The sequence below is a fragment of the Pyxicephalus adspersus genome, chromosome 12 (assembly GCF_032062135.1).
Source record: "Pyxicephalus adspersus chromosome 12, UCB_Pads_2.0, whole genome shotgun sequence".
NCBI lineage: Eukaryota > Metazoa > Chordata > Amphibia > Anura > Pyxicephalidae > Pyxicephalus > Pyxicephalus adspersus.
The window spans coordinates 3955905-3976261 of record NC_092869.1 but is presented as its reverse complement, the minus strand read 5'-3'; the positions used below and the strand labels follow the sequence as shown (position 1 = coordinate 3976261).

At 42.6% G+C, this 20357-nt stretch overlaps 1 protein-coding gene across 3 annotated transcripts in view; it reads right to left on the bottom strand.

Moving 5' to 3' along the window:
- SEMA6C (semaphorin 6C) overlaps positions 1-20357 on the bottom strand; it is a 130960-nt gene that overhangs the window by 89579 nt on the left and 21024 nt on the right. For 2 of the 3 annotated variants that reach the window (XM_072428611.1, XM_072428613.1), the window contains exon 2: positions 4013-4058. The gene's annotated coding sequence lies outside the window, so the exon portion shown is untranslated. Of the gene's footprint in view, positions 1-4012; positions 4059-4146; positions 18048-20357 lie in introns of those variants that run through there. The other variant, XM_072428612.1, reaches the window with a different exon arrangement.

Genomic DNA, 20357 nt, shown 5'->3' with positions numbered 1-20357 from the left:
TAACTCCGCCAGGCACCGGATCAAGGCTTCACTTCAAACTTCATTTACGGCCTTGATTGCCTATCGATCGCTCGAAGACTAAAAGTCAAAATTTTTTGGATGGAGCCAGGAAGATTTCCAAATTTCTGGTTTTTATTTTTTTGACCCTGTCAGGGGGCATTTTCCATCATTTCCTGCACTAGAGCTTGGTTTTAATGTATGGCTTCCAGAGCACAGCCATGGGCAGCGGGCACCGTGGGAAAGCCCCTGCCTGCCAGGCCTCCTATCTGCTCCTTATCAGGGATGTCTCTGGTTTACTTTTTCCATCTGGCACTTGTAAGACTCTGACAAGGACAGAATTAGACAGTTATGTCTGCCGTGTCCTTTTATCGGCTCCTCGTAGATGGCGGTCTGTCTCCTTGGCGCTGCATGTTTTTACGCACTGGGCCTCTATGCCAGGGATTCTGTAATGTCACCCTGACAGCTCGCTCTGTTTATTTCCTGATAAAGAGCAGGAGTCATTCTCTGCAGAATAGTGGAAGCCGGTGATCTAATCTCGGCAAAGCAGACTGCATGGGTATCTAGCCTGTGTGCCGGAGTAAAGAGAACCTGTCTAAGTCATTTTTCGTTTGATTGTCATGTGTTGTCAGACCTGGACTTTGCTGGATGAAAGTTTAGGCACAAAACCTGGAAAATGGGCAATGCCAAGGTCTTTACGATGTTTGGGCTTTTTTGTGGTCTCAGAGGCAAGGCTGTTTATTGGCAGCTCAAATTATCCACACAGGGCTAAGAAAGTCTCTTATCGCCGTTGGCTAAGATTGGAGTTCAGAGTTCTTCTAGATCCCTCGACCCGGGAAGGATTACACAGATTAATTCATCACATGCTCTGCCACCTATGACGAGTTCCCGGATGACCCCCGGCTCCAATACAGCACTGGGTGAGGTTTCCCGCCTCCCACTCTGCTTCCTGACTTATTTTATTTTATCAGGGTGACCCCAATGGCTGATCCCAGATTACACTAATGGGAGAAATGAGGCGGCCTAAATGTGGCAGCTCTTAAAGAGTCAGTCCACCCAAAATGGGCATTTCAAAATTTTCAGTCTCATGGCAGCCTCAAAACTGGTGTACAGATCCAGAAACCCAGCACAGGGGTGGTGGAAAACTCTAATAATGTGCACAACCAAAAAATACCAGTTTGGACACAAAATATGTACGCCCCCCAGATCTCAATTTTTTACCGGCCCCATGGTGTTGCGAGAGTCTTGTAGACCCATTTTCCTCTCTTCTCCTGTGCACCATAATGACCCCCATACAATGGAGTATTTTTATTTGGTCCTGTTGTCATCGGGATTCCATTGTGCGTGCTCAGCAGACAATGTCCTCGTCGCTCAGGACTGACATTCAGCTGCGGCTTTCAGGAGATGGCGGGAGGCTCTGTGGTCTCCGGTCACAGACAAATAAAGCCGGCGGGGACACAATGCCGGCCTATTTATTATACATCAAATGTAATGCTACACCTCGGCATAATCTGTGACAACGGCCAGGCTTTCCTGTTTACCAGCACTGTGCCACTGAAGGGTCAGTCTGGCCACAACATGGCCACTAGCCTCAGTCCTGATCGAGGTTCAGTGTTGTGACGCCCTTGCTCTCCCAAAGTTTTAGGTACTAGTAAACATAAACCCAACCACTAAAATCATCTGTCATTTCAAAGGCTGCCTCTTTCATTATTATAAGTAAGTTTAGTAACTTCCTGTTATAGGGTGACAACGCTGAGTCCTTACTACTAATGGAGATCCTGTGTTGTCACCCTGTATTCATGCATTCAACCATTGTTGTCACTATCAAGAAACCCACACTGAGAGTTAATGACCCCCTTTACCTATCACACAGAGCATCTCTTGATCAGTATGAAAGCTAGCTAATCAATACGTGAGGATATTTATTATTACAATTAATTTATGACTATTAAATGACTATTTCCCATCCTATTGTGTGTGAAATTCCCCCACCTACTAGATTGTAAGCTCTTCGGGGCAGGGTCCTCTCCTCCTGTATCACTGTCTGTATTAGTCTGTCATTTGCAATCCCTATTTAATGTACAGCGCTGCGTAATATGTTGGCGCTATATAAATCCTGTTTAATAATAATAATAATACTAAAATTATTAATAATAATAATACCAAAATTACATATTAAAAGTACAAACAATATGTAAGGTATGCAAAATGCGTGAATAGTTACAGTTCTACTTGGCCAACCCAAGTGCATGTTGTTGAATGCGCTTTGGCAAAATTAATTGCCGATCAGTGTAAAAATAAACTTGCACTGGGAATATGGTAACAGTACCGCCTACATTGTTGTGTCGGCTTTGTAAAGTATGTAAAATGCATAGTTATCCTGCAAATTGTGCAAAACCATGCGTCCTCCTGCAAAGAGGTGGACTGCCCCTGGTCTATGTTGCTGATTGCAGGCCGAGCAAGTAAAATTTCATTAGCTATATGAGATATTTACAGTACCGCCTACATTCTTTTGTCAGCTTTGTAAATGGTGTAAAATGCGTAAAATCATTGGGCTCCTTGCAAACAGCTGGGCCATCTATGTTCCTAATTGTAACTCAGCAAGACACATTGTCGATCAGTGTTAAAGTCAAGTTACGGTAAGAATATGGGATTTTAATTGCACCGCCTACATTGTAAGAATTGCGAAACGCGTGAAATCATTGAGCCTACTGCAAAGAGCTGGACTGTGTCTGGTCTATGTTGCTTATTGCAGCTTGGAAGACTCATTGCCGATCAATGGTAAAGCCATCTTGTGGCAAGGATATGGGATTGTAATAATATTGCCTACAATTTAAGGGATGTGAAACGTGTTAAATCATTGGGCCTCCTGTAAAGAGCTGATCCGTGCCGGGTCCATGTTACTAATTGTAGCTCAGCAAGACTTAATGCTGATATAAAATAATTCTGATGTCCTGGTGTGCACTTCCTTGGCCACCTATATGTGTGGGAAGGCTCTTCGGAGGCAGGGAAGGAATCACAAGACCAGGAAATTCTCTAACCAGGGGATGTACGTCACGTATTGGACCAATCAGTAGAACCAGGGCCCCGCCTATTAGATTTTATGAACCAATGCCTTCAGTGTGATTATAATGTACGTTCCCCTTTAAGACATCCCCAGCTAAAAAATAAAAAGGCTTCTGAAATTCGGTCAAGTCGTAAATCTCTGATTTATGGCTCCGCACAGCCCCTGAATTATCTGTCTTTAAGTATTCCGCACCTCTCGTCCGCAAGATTTGTTCGGCTTTTTATGTGTCAGCCATGAATATGGATGAGCGCGATCTACCAAGGCCGCCAACGTCCATTTTTATTGGAAAAAGCTACGTTTTGTGCTTTATTAGTACAGCCGCGGAGCCCAAACACCGAGTTGGTGACCTCCATGGCGTCAGCAGAGTCGACCCATCGCTTCTCATTATGCCGAGTCATTCGTCTTCCTCTTTCCAAGAGAAAATTCCTTCGTCGAGCAGGTTTTACGGCAAAAATTTGGAAAGCTGAAAGGTGGACTTGTTTAAGGAATGGTTGGCTATCCCGTTTGTTGCACCAGGAATTGTGGTCAATGGATACCTCTTCCGGAGGGGGGGGGTCACTTCATTTGCCTCAACTGATATGCTGCCTTCCAGCTCCTAAGTGTACATAACTGTTCATATAATATCAGGGTTCCTATATTTTACTATTGCTATGCACATTCCGTAGCAGGGAGTTAGCATGTGAGGACAACGTTCAGGCTTCAGGTGATCTTTGGACTAAAGCAAACCCTCCAAAAAGATTTGTGAAAGACGATTTGTGCAACCAATATTCCTGAGACAGGAAGTAAGAGCAATCTCACTAATAGAGCCCCTAACCCATGCCTCCAAGAATTTCCATTGTGAGTCGAGGATGGAGGAGCTTGACAACACCGTATAATATTTTTGAATCATGTTTCATTGTATACCGCCCTCATTTTACATTTATGATAAAAGTAAGAAAATATGGTTACCTTAGTGCTGCGTTCTGAGGACGAATTTATGGTGCTTGTTTAAGATCTGAAAAAAAAGGGAAAATATTACAAATGATTCCAATTTTTTTGAAATACAATAGCATTTGCTGCAATATGTAATCCAGATATATAACCTGCAGTACTTTTTTCCACCACTAGATGTCCTCAGTCTGTTGGCTAACATCATTCAACTCACTTTCTCAAAGCCCAGGTTGTCCTGGATCGGCTCTCAGCCAACCATAACCCAATTGGCTTCTTGTGCTACTTCTTTTCACAGTTCAGCCCTGCTGTACACCAAGTAGCTGATACGAGGTCAGATTCAGGCACCTATACTGTTTGCATATAAAGAATTCAATCTAAAGATGTATTGATGATTACAGAGCTGCATTCATGTCTTTCATATCTGCCTGGCTTTCATCTATATTACAAGTCCTCTGTCATGAATTTTCTCCTATATAAACTGTATTCCCCACACACAAACACATAACAAAAACCGCCATTACATCAAAGCCGCCAGCATGAATCTCGGGCACCAAAATGCGTCAGAGCCAAGGAACCCGGCCTACATTTTTTTTTTTTTTGCTTGAGAAGAATTTTAATCAAGAATGTTTTTCTTAAATTTGGACCCTTTCCATGAGAATTAAAAGATAATAGTACACGGTACTTAGCTGGTGAAAGTAATCCTCTTTCCAATGATGAATTTCATTTAATATGAGCTGAGGGTTTATAAGAGCTAAATAGCCAAAGTTACAAGTTTAATGGGCTCGTTTATGGACCCGCAAGATGAGCGAAAAAAATTAAAACGACTTGTAGTACATATATTTACTGGATCTTTCTGTAATAAGTCCTCTGCTATCAAGAAAGGCTTCATTGGCAAAATATAGGCAGATACTGAGCCAGAACGAAAATTGTTTATTAGCCCCGGCCTCCGTCTTTTAATTATGGAGCCCAAAGCTTGTCACCACCTGACCATCAAACCTATAGAGATTGATGGACATTCTATTCCCAACCATGACCATTAATAGGGTTGTCTTCTCTCACTCCATGGCCAGTAGTTTAGAATTGTGCCCTTTCCCCCATGGCCAATGATATGAAGTTGTCCTGTCTTTTCCATGACCATTGATATGGAGTTGTTCTCTTTCTCCCCATAGCTAGTATTTTAGCATTGGCCTCATTCCCCTATGACCATTGATATGGAGTTGTGCCCTCCCCTCCATGGCCAATAATATGGGTTGTCTCCTCTCCCTCATGGCTATTAAAATAGAGTTTTTCCATCTCCACCTTGGCAATACTATGGGAGTTAATCCCTTTCTCTCAGAGCTATTTAAATAGAGTTGTCCCCTTCCACAATGGTCATTGATATGGAGATGTCCCGGCTCCTCCATGGCCAATATTATAGAGTTGTCCTCCCCCCCATAATAAATTGATATGGAGTTATTCTCTCCCCACCATAGCTATTGATATGTAGCTGTCCTCTCTCCACCATGGTCAATATTATGGAATTGTCCAATCTCCTCCATGGACAATATTAGGGAGTTGGCTCCTTGACCCCCATGGCCATTAACATGAAGTTGGCCCCTCGTTGTGACTATAACATTCACCACTGCCTTTCCATAGGATTTTGAAGGGTGTCTTTGGGATTTTGTGCCCATTGGAAGTTCTTGCACTGATGTTGGGTGAAAAGGTCTGGTTCCAGATTGGGGTTCCAATTCATCCTAAAGGTAGTCAGTAGGGTTGAGGTCAGGGCTCTGTGTCTGTGAACACTCTCATTCCTCTACACCATATTGGTCACACCATGTCTCTATGAAGCTTCCATTGTACACAAGGGCACAATCATGGTGGATCAGAAAAGGGCCTTCACTAGACTGCGACCAATAGCCTATCACTGGAGACACCTGAACTCTGGAGAATAGTGCTATCACCAACCGTATGTAACACAGCTGTAAAATACTGCTAGTATTGAAGGGAATCACAGAGGTAAGTTCTTTCAAGCCAATCTCGACGTATACACCTCACACAAATTAAAAATATAAGCAACCTGTTTTACAATGCAAAGGATTTATATTTTTGTCTATTCAGTCCTGAGAATAACATAGCTCTGCCACACAGCACAAACTTGCTTGGCAAGTGAGACTACTTGATCTTTATAGCAGTTTCACTTTCACTTGCATTTCTTCTTGACAACTCCACCTTGTGGCCGGAGTGCCATATAGCACTCATGTTATCCTGCTCTAGCCTCATAAATAGTCCCCTAAGTGTTTTAGCTGTGTATTTAGCTGAAGCTGTCTTCTAATTCCGTGTGTAAATGGACCTCCAATGCCTACGCGTTCCGCATCTTTGTTGTTCCATATAATCTGCCGCCGACACGTGTGAAGAAAAGATCAAGCAGCCGTGTGTTGCTGCCAGCAATTTACTGAGGCCCATTTCAGTGAAAGCCATCCATACTCTTCAAGTGCTTGGCCCCCCCCTTTCTAGGGTTTCACGGTGCCTATGGCATCACATGACCGCCGGTTCTACATATAGGACTGTGAACTGAAAATTCTGCCACAGCTGACCTCTGGTCATTCATATCCCTTTCATATTACCACCTCACTAGGCAAAGGCTATGGGACTTCAAAGGCTGCATTACAAGGGCTGAAAGAGCAAGACGTTCCTTTCTGCGGCTCACCTCCAATCTCAGTTATTTAAATGGGGCCCCAGGCTAAAAAACACCAGCTGAAGTGTGCTTCCTTTCTGCTAATGGAAATTTTTTTTTTACATTTCTTTGGATGCATAAAAAAAGAAATATGCAATTAAAATGCATTTACATTGGTTTTAGTTCTGCTCATGGGCCTAGCTATGGTCATGTGAACCCCTATGGGGGTTTAAATAGGCAAACAAATTTCACCAGTCCGCTGCTAATGATAACCACCATTGTTCATGTTGATCTCTAGCCAGTTGATCACTAGATTTAAGAAAGGCTGATCCTCACTTTCTGCACAGATTTTGTGCCTAGGATTTGAGATGTTCAGTCGGGCCTCGGGAAGCATGTTCACATATACATATATAGATGTTGCATTAAACCTGAGCTTTTTTCCATATACCAAAATATATTTTAATACAAAAACCACCTGTTACAATCTCACATGCAATCTAAAGATGTATTGGCCAGGACGAAATGCACCAGACAAGCGTTCTTCTTATTCTATTTGCAAGCCTTGCGATGTGCAATCAGCTGTAGAAATATATAAAAAATTGGAATGGTTCCACAATTACATGTTAAAAGGGGTCAGCTCTCTCTACAGACAATCTGTTGTCAAGTTTCCTCCAGCCTCCCGCCTCGCGCCACTGTGATAATCACTCGAACAAAATTGCTTACCTAAGATTAACAACTGAGAATTTCCCAATTATGAGCCGGGCTCTGAGCATAGAAGTGTGCCGGAGATGGGCAAAAAAAGACGACTCATTTCAAAAATGTTCTCCTTTGATAGGTAAGAGATACCGAGGGGATGAGTGGTAAATATGTGTATGGTTTTAAGAACAAGGCCAATGAACGTTTGATACAAACAATCCATTATAAGACCTGAAAATGGAAATAGGAGAATCTCAACATAACAAATGTTTTCTAACAAAAAATAAATCTAAAATCTAAAAAGAATCTGGCTTGGCATAAAATGTTCCTTGAACTTAAGTTCAAAGATCTTGTGATGTCTACAAGTACCTCTGGTGGTCTTCATATGGATTCATGTAGAGATCCAGCAGAGCCTAGCCCAGGCTGGTACAGACCTTGACTTTTGCCCAAGTCGTCATTAGGCTCATCCCATGATCATTTAGAAACTAAAGACTGTTGACCTATTACAGGAGACATTTGGAGACATCTGACCTGTTTTAAAGGACAATGATTGCCCACGATTTAAGAAAAGACCTTCATCAATATTTCAAGATACTCCGAAAGACCACCAACAACGTAAGAGACCATTAGAGGCCACAGTTGCCACATAGTTCCGAAGACTGTTGAGTGTTAAAAGGGATGGTGACCTGTTTTATTGGGTTCATGTATGGCCAACCAACAGAAAGAAAGCTAGATTGGAGTCACTGACAAAAACTACCAAAGCATTTTGTTAGTGTCTGACATAACCTGTAGTCAACAAGGATAAGGGCTAGTGAATAGGAGTTGCAGGTGGTTGCAGTTGTATGTTGTTTTGTTACAGTGGATGTCCATCATTCTAGAGGCATCTGCCTGTTTGTGACCACCATAGAGTATAATTTACCCATTCTCAGTCAGGGTTCTGTGTAACCCTATGGCTCCTCCAGAGGTTGCTGGAGGTTCCTCAAACTGTTGCTGAATGGCCTACGATTAGATGATACTTGGAAGACCCAGCTGCATGACTTTAGCTGTCTCTAAAGGTGGTATTCTTGCCACCACTGTAAGGGGAGCATTCTTTCCACTGCCAGAAACTTAATAGACCTTTTTCCCATTGGCAATCGAAAAATTGGTTTTAGCAAGGGTTCTCCGAGTTCTAATTTTGTTAAGGGTTCCTCAAGGTTGAGAAAGGCCTGTGTGAATATGGGCCTCTTAGGCCATAATTACACCAATAAGAAGACCCTAGTTTAGCGTAGGATAATATAATACTATAAAAGTAGCTGGGCCTCCCGAAAACCACAAAGAAAAATAAGATATAATTTTGCCTCTAGCGCTCTGTTTCTCGTTATGAGTATACTGCCGTTTATCTACGTTTATGAAGCTTCAGATAAACCTTCACACACACTTTCCCCACTCAACAAAAACATTGTAGTAGGGCTTCCTCTACACGCTAATGGGATATTGTTCCTGGTTTCCTGTTGCAGAATTTTGTATTCCCGTCTGGTTTCCTCTGTCCTGACCTTCCACACAGCTCATTATTCGAGGGCTCAGCTGTTTACCAGGACACAAACACATTCGTTTAGTCTAGGAAAGCTTCAAATCCCAATTAACGCTTCAAATCCCAATTAATCCCAATTAAGGAAAGCTTCAAATCCCAAGGCCTGAACTTGGCAAATACTTACCAAAATTGGAAAAAAATGGCTATTGGTATTTGGGTATTTTACAGTAAATAGGATCTCCACCAAAGGTGTAGAGAAGAAAACAAAGGCAAAATCAGATGAGAATGTTGACATTTTGTTGTGGATGTACAAGATATGGAGCTGAATCTATGTGTACGTCAATCATAGGAACAACCCTATGACCATCTGATTGGCAGCCAACAGTCTTCACCAATGAGTAGGTGTCTAAACAAAGGAAGCTGTAGGCCATCATTTCACTCTTTTGATTTTCTTCCACCTCATAAATATCAGTGTTCAGGGCTTTAGCTGCAAATAAACGGTCAGCCCGTTAGTAATATTTATTGTTGTACAGTGGATGGATATTTATGGAAGCTGGGAGTCCTTTGAGACAGGCGCCGGCTAAGTGAGAGTTGTCAGGTCTCAGGATCATTATACAGCCAATTTACACTGGCAAGAGGCAGCAGAGTGCCGTACAACGAGGATTGGGAAAATGTAGTGCTTAAGGGAAGGAAATAGGGAGGATAGGAGAATGAAAAGAAAGAAGAAATAATGAATTATGCTCCTGCTTTGGAATTAAAGTGCTAATGAACTCTGAATGAGTAATAGAGATTATGAGAGCAGAGTTGAGGGATGTGCTGTGGGAAGGTGATGGACAATGGTCATGATGTGCAATCTAAGCTTCTAAAGTACGCCCCAACTTGGAAAAAAGGGGGTTGCCATTTGGTCTTTTGTCTTGGGTTGTGAAGGACCATGTCCCACCCAAAAACGAGAGGCACAACAATGGGCGGTTAAACCCGAAGAGGATTTTGAGTTGGCCATGACTGATGTTCATTTCATCTCATCTGAAACCTCCCAAACGCTGACTGTATTTCCTTCTTCCATCCACAAAAAATGAAGGACCTATTCATCATTGAGATATTTATATAACATGTTGGTGGGCCAGCACACACCAATTTGGGAAGAGATGGATGGAGATCTATATGTGTAATGTAATTGTCTTTATTCCCAAAGCCATCTGGGATAAGACTCATAACCTTAACAGGTCATTATAGCATCATTACGGTCTAATGACCCCATTTACCATTGATGGTGGATAAAAGATGGCTTCCAGCCACAGTTAGCCAAACACAATTCTCCTTCCTGCCAGCGGCATCTCATTCCAAGATGGGATCCTAACATGCCAATCATGCCAATGACATTATAACCCTATTTGTGGAAGCTGAAGGGCTGGATGTGCTATTATCTCATCACTCATGTCAATCTTGAATCACATAATACAATCCACCCATTAGCCATTGATGGAAATACGAATGTGCGATTTTAGAATTCCTTGAATTATAAAACCCTTGGGGCAAAGAGAGGGAGAGGTCTGAGATACCGGAGTGATAGATTCTTTTATAGCTTGGCTTACATTCATGAATGCAAATCATTCAATAAAAGGAGTTACTGAATATTCTCCTCGCTGTTAGAAACAAAGTTTTTCCCTATTTGTCAAAAAGTTGCAGTCTATTCTCCAATTTTCTAATTTAGGAGGTGGACAAAACAGAATCATTTATTTCAATTAGACAGCTCTAAATATAAGGTAAAAGCTGTACAGCCAAAAGTTTGTGGACACCTTACCAACATCTATTAAAATGTGGCCCAAGGAATGTAGATTGACCACGAGTTTGGTTGTTTCCAGTAAAGGGTACTGTTACAGTTACATCATACAAGCACAAATTTTCCAACCTTGTGGTCACCGTTTAGCGAAGGTATTTACCGGGTCCACCATGACTGTACCCTTGTACATGGCTTGACCAACTTGGTGTATAGGAACTTGGGTGGCCTTCAGATCCCTGACCTCAACCCTACGGAACACCTTTGGAAGGATTTGGATTGGTGAGCCTGGTCTTCTTATCCAACATTAGTACCTGACCTCACTAATTCCTACCTATATACCTATATATGTTTTTCCAACAAACTCATACATTTTTGATGGTCAGCTGTCTACAAATTGTTTGAACATTGACTGGAAGCCAGGTCTTTATGTGAAACAGTGTCTGATCTCACAAATACTCATTTGGGTTCAAATCCCACAGACACACTCCAAAACCTTGTGGATAGCCTTTTTAGAGAGTGGAGGCTTTTGTAGCAATAAAGGGGGGTCAACTCAATATAAATAGCCATGGATATGGAATGGGAAGTCCTACAAACTCATAAAGGTGTGATGGCTTGGTTGTTGGCATCACTAAGGAGCTACAAAAGTTCAAATCCTTTAATGCTGAGTTGCAGATTAAGGATAACAATCGGCTATGTCCCGATTTTTGTTGAACAATATGAATTTCCTTTTTTCGTGAACCGATGGGCAAGAAGAGGAGATTTATGTTCTCTATTTGTCCTGGTGTCACCAAGACTTAAAGTGATGGGAAATCCAAAATTTATCAGCTGGTAAATCACTTTATGCCCCCCCTTACAATGGCTTATTCAGCGTTTCTCTCCAGAATAATAGCGCCACCTTTGTTCAGCCATGGTCAGCTTTTTAATGATTGAAGCTTTATAAAAAAAAAAATGAAACTGTCACTCTTTATTTTGACAAGTCAGGAATGTATTCATTTACTGGAAGGTCCATCTAAAAAAGTTCAAAGTGCTGTTGGTGCCATATCATCACAGAATGGGTTTTGTAGGGAAAATCGCTGGCTTACGTTGCCCTTTATTTCCGTAATAAATAATGGATGCCTCACCAATGTCAGGTGCCAATAAAAAAGCAACGTAAAGGACAAGGACTTCGCCAACGTAGCATCCTGGCGTCTCGGATCTTATTCCAGCCTTTCCGCTACCATGTGTCTTCTCCTAATTAAATCACGCATTAGGAGAAGGTCAGCAGCAGATGGTGATAGTTAGTACCTTCATAAATCAGCGTCCGTACCTCCAGTCGGTGCAAAACTGCTGTTTTAACCCTTTGACCCCCTGTTTTAGAAAACAAAGCGCTTGATGGGTAACAAGGTTAGGGCCCACTTCATTATGTTCGTTCCTAGATCCAGCCCTCCTGTTTCTCTTGTGCGGGGGAGAAAAGCCCGAGACGTTGTACCCATTAGCTCGATATCTTAAGAGGCCTCGCCCGTACGTGATGTGAATGAACCGAGCAGGCACCAGACTGCATCACTTCGCTTCCCAGCTACCAATCTGTAACCTTCAAAATGAACGTGTGTGATTCGCTTTTAATTTACTGAAAGCTTACTTGAAATTCACTTGAAGTTTTTTTTTTTTTTACCGTTGACCTGTATTAGCGAAGGAGATTAATTTTTATATCTACTGTGAAGCGGGCGGCTTTTCGGAGTTATCCACTGCGCTTTTCAGTCTAAAGGTGCGGAGGTGGAATGAAAAGCTTAAAATATGCAGGAGTGTCAATGTTACATAGCTGGGGTCAGAAATGAAATAGAATAATGTTATAAAGGGCTCCAACCATACCTGTGCTGAGTTCCCGAGACTGCAGACCTGCTGTGCCCAATGTTAGAAGCTTCCACTATAATTGTGCTGAGCACCCAGGTCTGTACACCTTCTGTGCCCAAAATGAAAAGCTCCCACTATACCGGCGCTGGGTTCCCAGGTCTGTACACCTGCTGTGCCCATTATGAGGGGATCCTACTACCGGTATACCTGTGGTGGGTTCCTGGGTCTATACACCTACTGTGCCCAATATGAAGGGTCCCACCAACCTAACATTAGGTTTTCCAGGTCTGTATACCGGTGTGTCTAATATGAAGAGCTCCCACTATACTGGCGCTGGGTTCCCAGGTCTGTACACCTGCTGTGCCCATTATGAGGGGATCCTACTATACCTGTGGTGGGTTCCTGGGTCTATACACCTACTGTGCCCAATATGAAGGGTCCCACCAACCTAACATTAGGTTTCCAGGTCTGTATACCTGTGTGTCTAATATGAAGAGCTCCCACTATACCTGTGCTAGGTTCCCAGGTCTGTACACCTGCTGTTCCCATTATGAGGGGGTCTCACTATACCTGTGCTGGGTTCCTGGGTCTTTACGCCTACTGTGCCCAGTATGAGATGTTCCCTTCATCACTACACTTTATGGGTTGCACACCAAGTCTGCATTGAGTTTCTAGGTCGGTACACCTACTTTGCCTATTATGAGGTGCTCCTACTATACCTGTGCTGGGTTCCTGCAACTATACACCTACTATCCCCAATATGAAGGGCTCCACCAACCTAGCATTGAGTTCCCAGGTCTGTACATTTGCTGTGCATATTATGAGATGTTCCCACCTTCCACATACTTTCTGGGTTTGCACACCTGTTGTGCCGAATATAAGTCATTCCCACCAAACCTGCAATTCCCATGTCTGTATGCCTTCTGTGCCCATTATAAGCATTCATTACTCCCAGATAGAAACCCTTCAGGAATTGTGTTAGGAAACAGTTCTCCACATTTGAAAATGTATGCATCCTTACGAAATGTTTGAAAATGTCCTGGAGGAACACATTATAACCCAGGAGCTACAAGTGCAGGTTAGCAGGTCACCCATAACAAGGATTGATTCCTAGATCTTTAGGTGAAGGGTCTTCCTTAATATAACATCTCGTACATTCACAAACGCCTGCAGATCAGGACATAAAAAGCTCCAATGTTTGCTCAGCCTTCTCCGCTCTGAGCGAATCCTTTGGTAATCTCTCAGAATAATCCTCTATCATCTCTCCATTGGATTATGAAAAAAACCCTTTCGGCCCAAACATCTGCAGACTCTAAATCCGTGAATAATCTGGTAATAATTAGTGTATTAGCCTCACATCCCCACATGTCTGTGATGAGAAACATATTCGCTTGCGCTGAACTCCGATGAAGTTCCAGACATGTGGCGATCTGCATCAGGGTTTGTCCCGTCACAAAAGGGACCCATGCCAGTTTGCCACATAGAGCCTTAATAAAACAGAAGGCCCCAGGTTGCCATCTTGCAGGCTAACCCAATAATTGGATATAATGGTCACTGGTGGGGAGCCTATGAATTTACTACAAATACCCGAGTCCAAACATCGGCTTGTTGTGGAAATTCTGAGCTGGATGTGTATGTTTTAAATAAAAATGAGTCATGAGTGTGTGGCAGCTTTGAACATTTGGCCAAAAGAAAGCCCTGTTGGACGTCAAACCAATACAGATGATAGGTGACGTCACAACCTCCACCAACCGTTGATGTTACAGTTTTGTAATGAATTATCTGCTTTCTTGATATATGTTGGACATATATGGACAGAAATGTGTGAACCATCACATCTTCTAAGCTTGTTGAACAAACCATTGGAAAACCATGGGCAATGATATGAAATTGGGCGCCATGACAGTCTCCCCTCTTCTTCTGGGGTGTCAGATGACACATTTGGCGGTGTATGATGACCATTCATGAAAAACATCTGCCTTAGTATACAACTGACTTTAAGGCTGGTCTGCTATGGGAGGTGTATGTTACCCATGGGAAAATCTCCACTTTCGAGTCATTCATCCAATTTAGTGTAATTAGTGCCATTGTCTCATTACTGCTGAGTCACAGCCGACGACGGTAAACACATTAGCAAAGCAGGAGTGCATTTCCCCTTTGAGATACCCATCGGATCTGCTGGAACAATGGGCTTCTATGGGGACGGTATTAGTTGGGTATTATTATGTTCTCTGCTTCCTCCCTTCCCAGATACGCCAGGGTGACCTTCCAGCGAGCGGACTGCCTGAGATCCTCATTCCTGTATGCCACTGATAAAAGCCCTGAGTTAGGATAATGAAAGGGTGTGTTTCCAAAACGTAAACTTGACACTTGCACCGTCTGACTATTGGAATCAAGGTGGAACGGGAATAGGAATTATGGAAAGGCCGCGGACAAAATATTGGACAAAACGTGAGGGCTCACAACATCAGTCAGGTTCACATTTAGAAATCCTGGTTGAAAGTTGTATAAAAAGACCCCTTATAGTAAAAATCTTTTGATTTTTTAATAATCCACTCCTTCTTTTATCCAAAACCCCCTTGGACACCAAACACCACAGAAACCTTGCCTGCTTGATATGGACACCCCTAGCACCTTGCAATGGATTCTAGCTGGAGTTATCATGGTGCATGGGTTAGTGATGTTCTATGCATGGGGTACATCTGTGTTCTGTGGATGATTACCGAATGATGAAACGTTAGACATAACATAAACCAGACCCAAAATGACCCCAGCAAGCACAGACTCAGCAATACAAGTCACGCACACAACTCATGTTCTGTTATTGTGAGCTCCAGACTAGTAACACAGTGTACCCGGAGTTACACCATCTTGCTTAAGATGCAGAATCCTGACAGATGTCAGTTACACTTTTACCACTATTTTCCCTCTGCTTAGTATATAAATTTTTGGTATCTGATCGTATTCTGTATGTTTGATCTCTGCACACTACCACTTCTTTTGTTCTTTACCGTGGGTGTAATACTCGGTATCTGTTCGTCATCTGTATGCACACTACCACTTCTCTTGTCCTGTACCATGGGCGTAAGAAAAGTTTGAACCGTGTAATCTTATCACCAGCCGACCGTACAGTCATGTGATTGTCTTGATCCACAGTCCTTAGTTGTGGAACAAGCCTGTGAATCGAGAACGTTCACCATCTCAGTAAACTATACATCCGTTGCGGCCTAATATGAGATGGTGTACAACACTCCCCTGGGAATATGCAGAACGCCGCCAGATAGAGGGCCAGTTTAACGCAGACAATTCTGTAATAGAGAAATATCGATTGATCTCCGTGTAGAAATCCTCGAATATCCTTTTTTTATGAACTAAAACATTACATTACACACTCCGTGCCCCCCACCTGACTTCCACCACAAAAGGCGTCTTTGCTGTCGCCAGAAGGTTGGACCTCCTCCCTCCTTCTACCCTTCCAGGCTGCCTTTGAAAAAACAAAATTGATTGATCGGTTTGCTGAGAAATAATTTCTAATTTGTCAGCGTCCGCGATCGATGTGCCTATGGGGGGAGGGGGGCAGTGACAGATGTGTTACAGGGGAAGAAGCAAATATCACCGTTCAGAAACAGCGCCGGGAAACTAATGATGGTGGGCTTGCGCCAAAAACCGATCGATCGATTCCAATTTATTAGCTGAAAAATTGACAGCGAGGCGGATATCCTGTCACTGCCTGTGAACACTCATGGCCAGCTTTCTTCCTTCCATTGTTAGGGGAAACAAAATGATGGAAATTCCCATCAGAGCACACGCTTTGTATGAGGTGGAACCTTGGGGGGTCTCTTTGCTATTGGGGTCACTTGCAACCAATTATTTCTAAGAAATAGCACCCCAGCAGCTTGGCATGGGACAGAATAATGGCATTGCATCCATAGTTTCCAATTCTCCGACAAGCTATTAGTAGGACAGTAGACAGATTGGATTCCCCTCCGCCATCTTTTAGGATGTTCCGGCACCTGTACTAAGAAGTTGATGTTACCCCCTACAATGGTCACATCTTAGTATATATTTAAAGTTCTGAAAAAGAAAACATTTATACAATGGAATCTATATATTGGGTTGTACTATGCAGAATTGAAACACTAATCTTGCCCACCGGTGACGTTTTTGGCACAAGCCCCATCATTAGCTTCTCTTTGACCATCGAGATTACAGTGTACATTGACTTTGTAAAGCCCCCCTAATTTTTCAACAATATCTTTTTAATTGAAGTCAAATTCCTCTAGAAAATGTAAATCTTCAGAACAGAGAGATTATTGTAAGAGTAAGGGGAGGTCATTGTATCCAAAGGGGGTCCCATGGCATGGAAAAAAAGCCGTCCCATAGGCTTGTATCCCGGGGCATCGTACAATGTATATGCGTGACAGAGACTCCGGTTCTCCGACGGCAATGGCGGAGCACATGGACAGCAGCCAGGAAGAAGCAGACTCTCCATATTCCCTTAATGAGGCGGAGGTCCCCAAGGGAGAGGCAGCCCCTGGGCACAGGCTGTCAGTAAGTCTTGGGATGCTAAACAGGCGCAGACGTATAACCAGACTGAAAAAAGCATAAATGATTTCTGAATACCGACGGGCTCAGGAATCATGTGGGGCCTTCGAAGAGTTCAGATAACATAGGAGCACAAGAGCTGGCACTCAAACAAATGATTCTTGGAAAATTTCCAAAAAAAGGGGCAATGTATCAATGCTTTGTGGTTACAGAGAGGGTAAAAAATAATGGCAACGGCAGGTTATGACACTTTAATCGGCCCTCCAGTTTTCCCTTAAGTCTTGCACAGTTATACCAGCGCCTCTCCTTTTTGACCCAAGAACTGGACCAGAACGGGTGAAAGAAGCTTTTTTTACCCCAAAGAACCATATAAAGAACACCAAACCCCCTCATTTAATTTCCTCCATTGACTTTATTTTGCCAAAATGGTAATTCAGGCTACAATTTTGGTAAAATAATACTTCCCAATTGTTTTCATCTCAAGCACCAGACAGACGTCAGGTGATTGTCATTCGAAAGATCTTTTGTGATCGATTCCAATGAAAGATCAATGAATGAGCTTTTTGCAGAAAGCACCTTTCTGTTTAATGAAGAGGAGGAAGCACCTCGCTGTGCTCTTCTATGGTGCATTCTCGTTCGGTGATTCATCAATGTTTCGGAGCTTTAGTGTGTACACAGCGATGAACACAAAGTGGTCAGACCCAGGAGAAGGAGCAAAAAAACCCATAAAAGACAAATAAATGATAAGCAGCTGAAAAGAGTCAAAGAAATGAATTGTTCCCTATCAATATCCTGTGTCTTGGAGGGATTGGTGATGCCTTCCTAGCAGCAGAATCACAGTGGCTACAACAATGCCTTCCATTCTTATCCATGAACTGATATATGAACATTTATAGAAGATAGTTTACAAGTTCTTTAAAAAAAAAACTTGGTGTAGAGTTTGTGTTTTCTTTTCCATGTCCCTTTAAGTTCATCACAGATATTACCAGGACTTTTGGCTCTTGCAGCACTTAGCCTTTTTCCTCCCGAGCAGAGGCCACAGGAGGTCCGTTCGGGGCCCCGCTGGCTGCACTCACATCATTACAACGAGCACTTAGCAAGCATGAGGTAAGAGCTGGCTGGGCCCCACGCTACAACTAACTAATGGTTTTGTCAGAAAGACAATGCAATCAGGGACTTGGCCTGCGCTGCTGGGACCATATTTGTGTTTCGTAGAAAGCCAGCTGAGGCAAGATGAAGCACAACGCCGTCTCTGCGCAGCATCATCTGCGTGAGAACGAAAAAAAAAATAGGAGGCCGTCAGCAATTTGAGCAATCAGACCTCCCAGGCTATTATGCCTTAAAACAGAGCTCAGCAGGCTTAAAGAGGAATGGTTGTCTGCGTGGTGGCCATTTTTGCAAACGCTTTGTTCATTTTGGTAGGCAGCAGCGTCACCGAGGACCAAGAGTTGGCCGTTTTCCTCAATAAACTGGCATCATCCATCCCTTCAGTTAGAAACAATGACATGGCCATTTTCTACGCCAACATTTAACCTATTAATTCACAAGGAACTCATGAGAATTCTCTGCTTTTTCTGCAACAACACTGGACCTGAAGCCAATAATAATATGCAGATATGGTGGGCAATTTGGTAGATGGACCCATTTTTAGGTTCCACAACTTATTTATTGCTAAGAAAAAGATGACGACCCCCGAGGTACAACCAAAAGCCATCCAATTTCTGGATAAATCTTGACATCACACTGGTTAATTATGTGGGGTCATCTACTAACATTGACGCATGTATGGAACCCATTTGGTGCTGTCGGTGTGTCACCAGTTACCTATTAAGTATGTAAAATGAGTATTTTAGAAATTCCATAACTGGACACCAAAGGACTTTAAGATTTCAGAGCTGTACAACAAGAGTACGTAAAGGCGAAGCTACCTTCCAAGATGGCGCCAATGGCCAAACAAAGAAGACTAATCCCTTCACGTCTTCCTGCGTCATGCTCCTTCTCAGAAATTCCACATCTTCCTAAAGCTTTGAAATTGACAATGGCCTCTAGCAAATGAGACAATCCCTAGGTGACAAACTGACTGTTCAATACTCATATCCAGAGAATCAAATCCACTTCGGAGACACCATAGATGGAGAGCATGCAAAGCCGTGAAGTGGACATCGATCCAGACTCATTTCCAACTTGAACTGTTCAATACACTCAGATATATCAAATGAAGTCTCCAAAAATTTATTGCATTAGCTTAACCTGTTATATTTTCAGAATGGTGAGCATTAAAGCTTTTTCCAGCTTGTAAATTGGAATATTTACAGAGCTTTATCAATAAGCAAAGCTCCGTGAACCTGCCATGAACATCGATGGAATAGTAGAGACTCCAATCATTAAGCAAAAATATTTTTGAGCTAATTTTAGCTTCTGTGTAGCTTATTTCTTGAAATTAGGGCACATTCCCACCTACTAGATTGTAAGCTCTTCGGCGCAGGGTTCTCTCCTCCTGTATCACGGTCTGTATTAGTCTGTCATTTGCAATCCCTGTTTAATGTACAGCGCTGCGTAATATGTTGGCGCTATATAAATCCTATTTAATAATAATAATTCCATGAGTTTTGTCTGGAAATGCAGCTGGTTCTCTAATAGCTTGCATAGAACCTTAGCCAGGTGGAACCTGGCTGGGCTCTATTGTTTGCCCAAGCTACCGAGCTTTGTCCGCTGCATTTGAGTCTACAAGGAGCTATGAACATTTCAATATGAACCTTTTATTAGGAATTCTTTGAAAGTAAAAAAATTTTCCTAATCACCAATTTAGGAATTTGGTAACAAATTTGATTCTTTAAAATATCAAACCATTGGGCATTTTCACTCTTTGATACTATAGGTTTATCTCTCCCAGGCCAAAGCTCAAAATACACATCACCATAGGTCTATGGACATCACATTTATATAAGCTTGTTGGATATCCCATTTCACCGACATGGACAATATAGTCCTCCACCCTCTTCCTCCACTGTGCAGCTTTAAGAGCTTCCACTCTTCTAAGAAGGCTTTCCAAAAAGTTTTCTATGGGAATTTGTGCCAATTAAGCCAAAAGCGTTTTTGTAAAGTCAGGTACCGATGTTGAATTTTCAAGACTTGGCTTGAAAATGCCCAAAAGGTGTTCAGTAGGATTGAGGTCAATGCCCTGTGTAGAAGACTTGAGCATCTCTTGGTCACACCATGTCTTTATCAAGCTGGTTTTGTAGACAGAGGCACAGTCATGGTGGAACAACCTAGTTTTCATCCCAAAGGAGTCCATACGGGATGAGGCCACGGCTCTGTGGAGAACACTCATGTTCCTCACCACCAACCT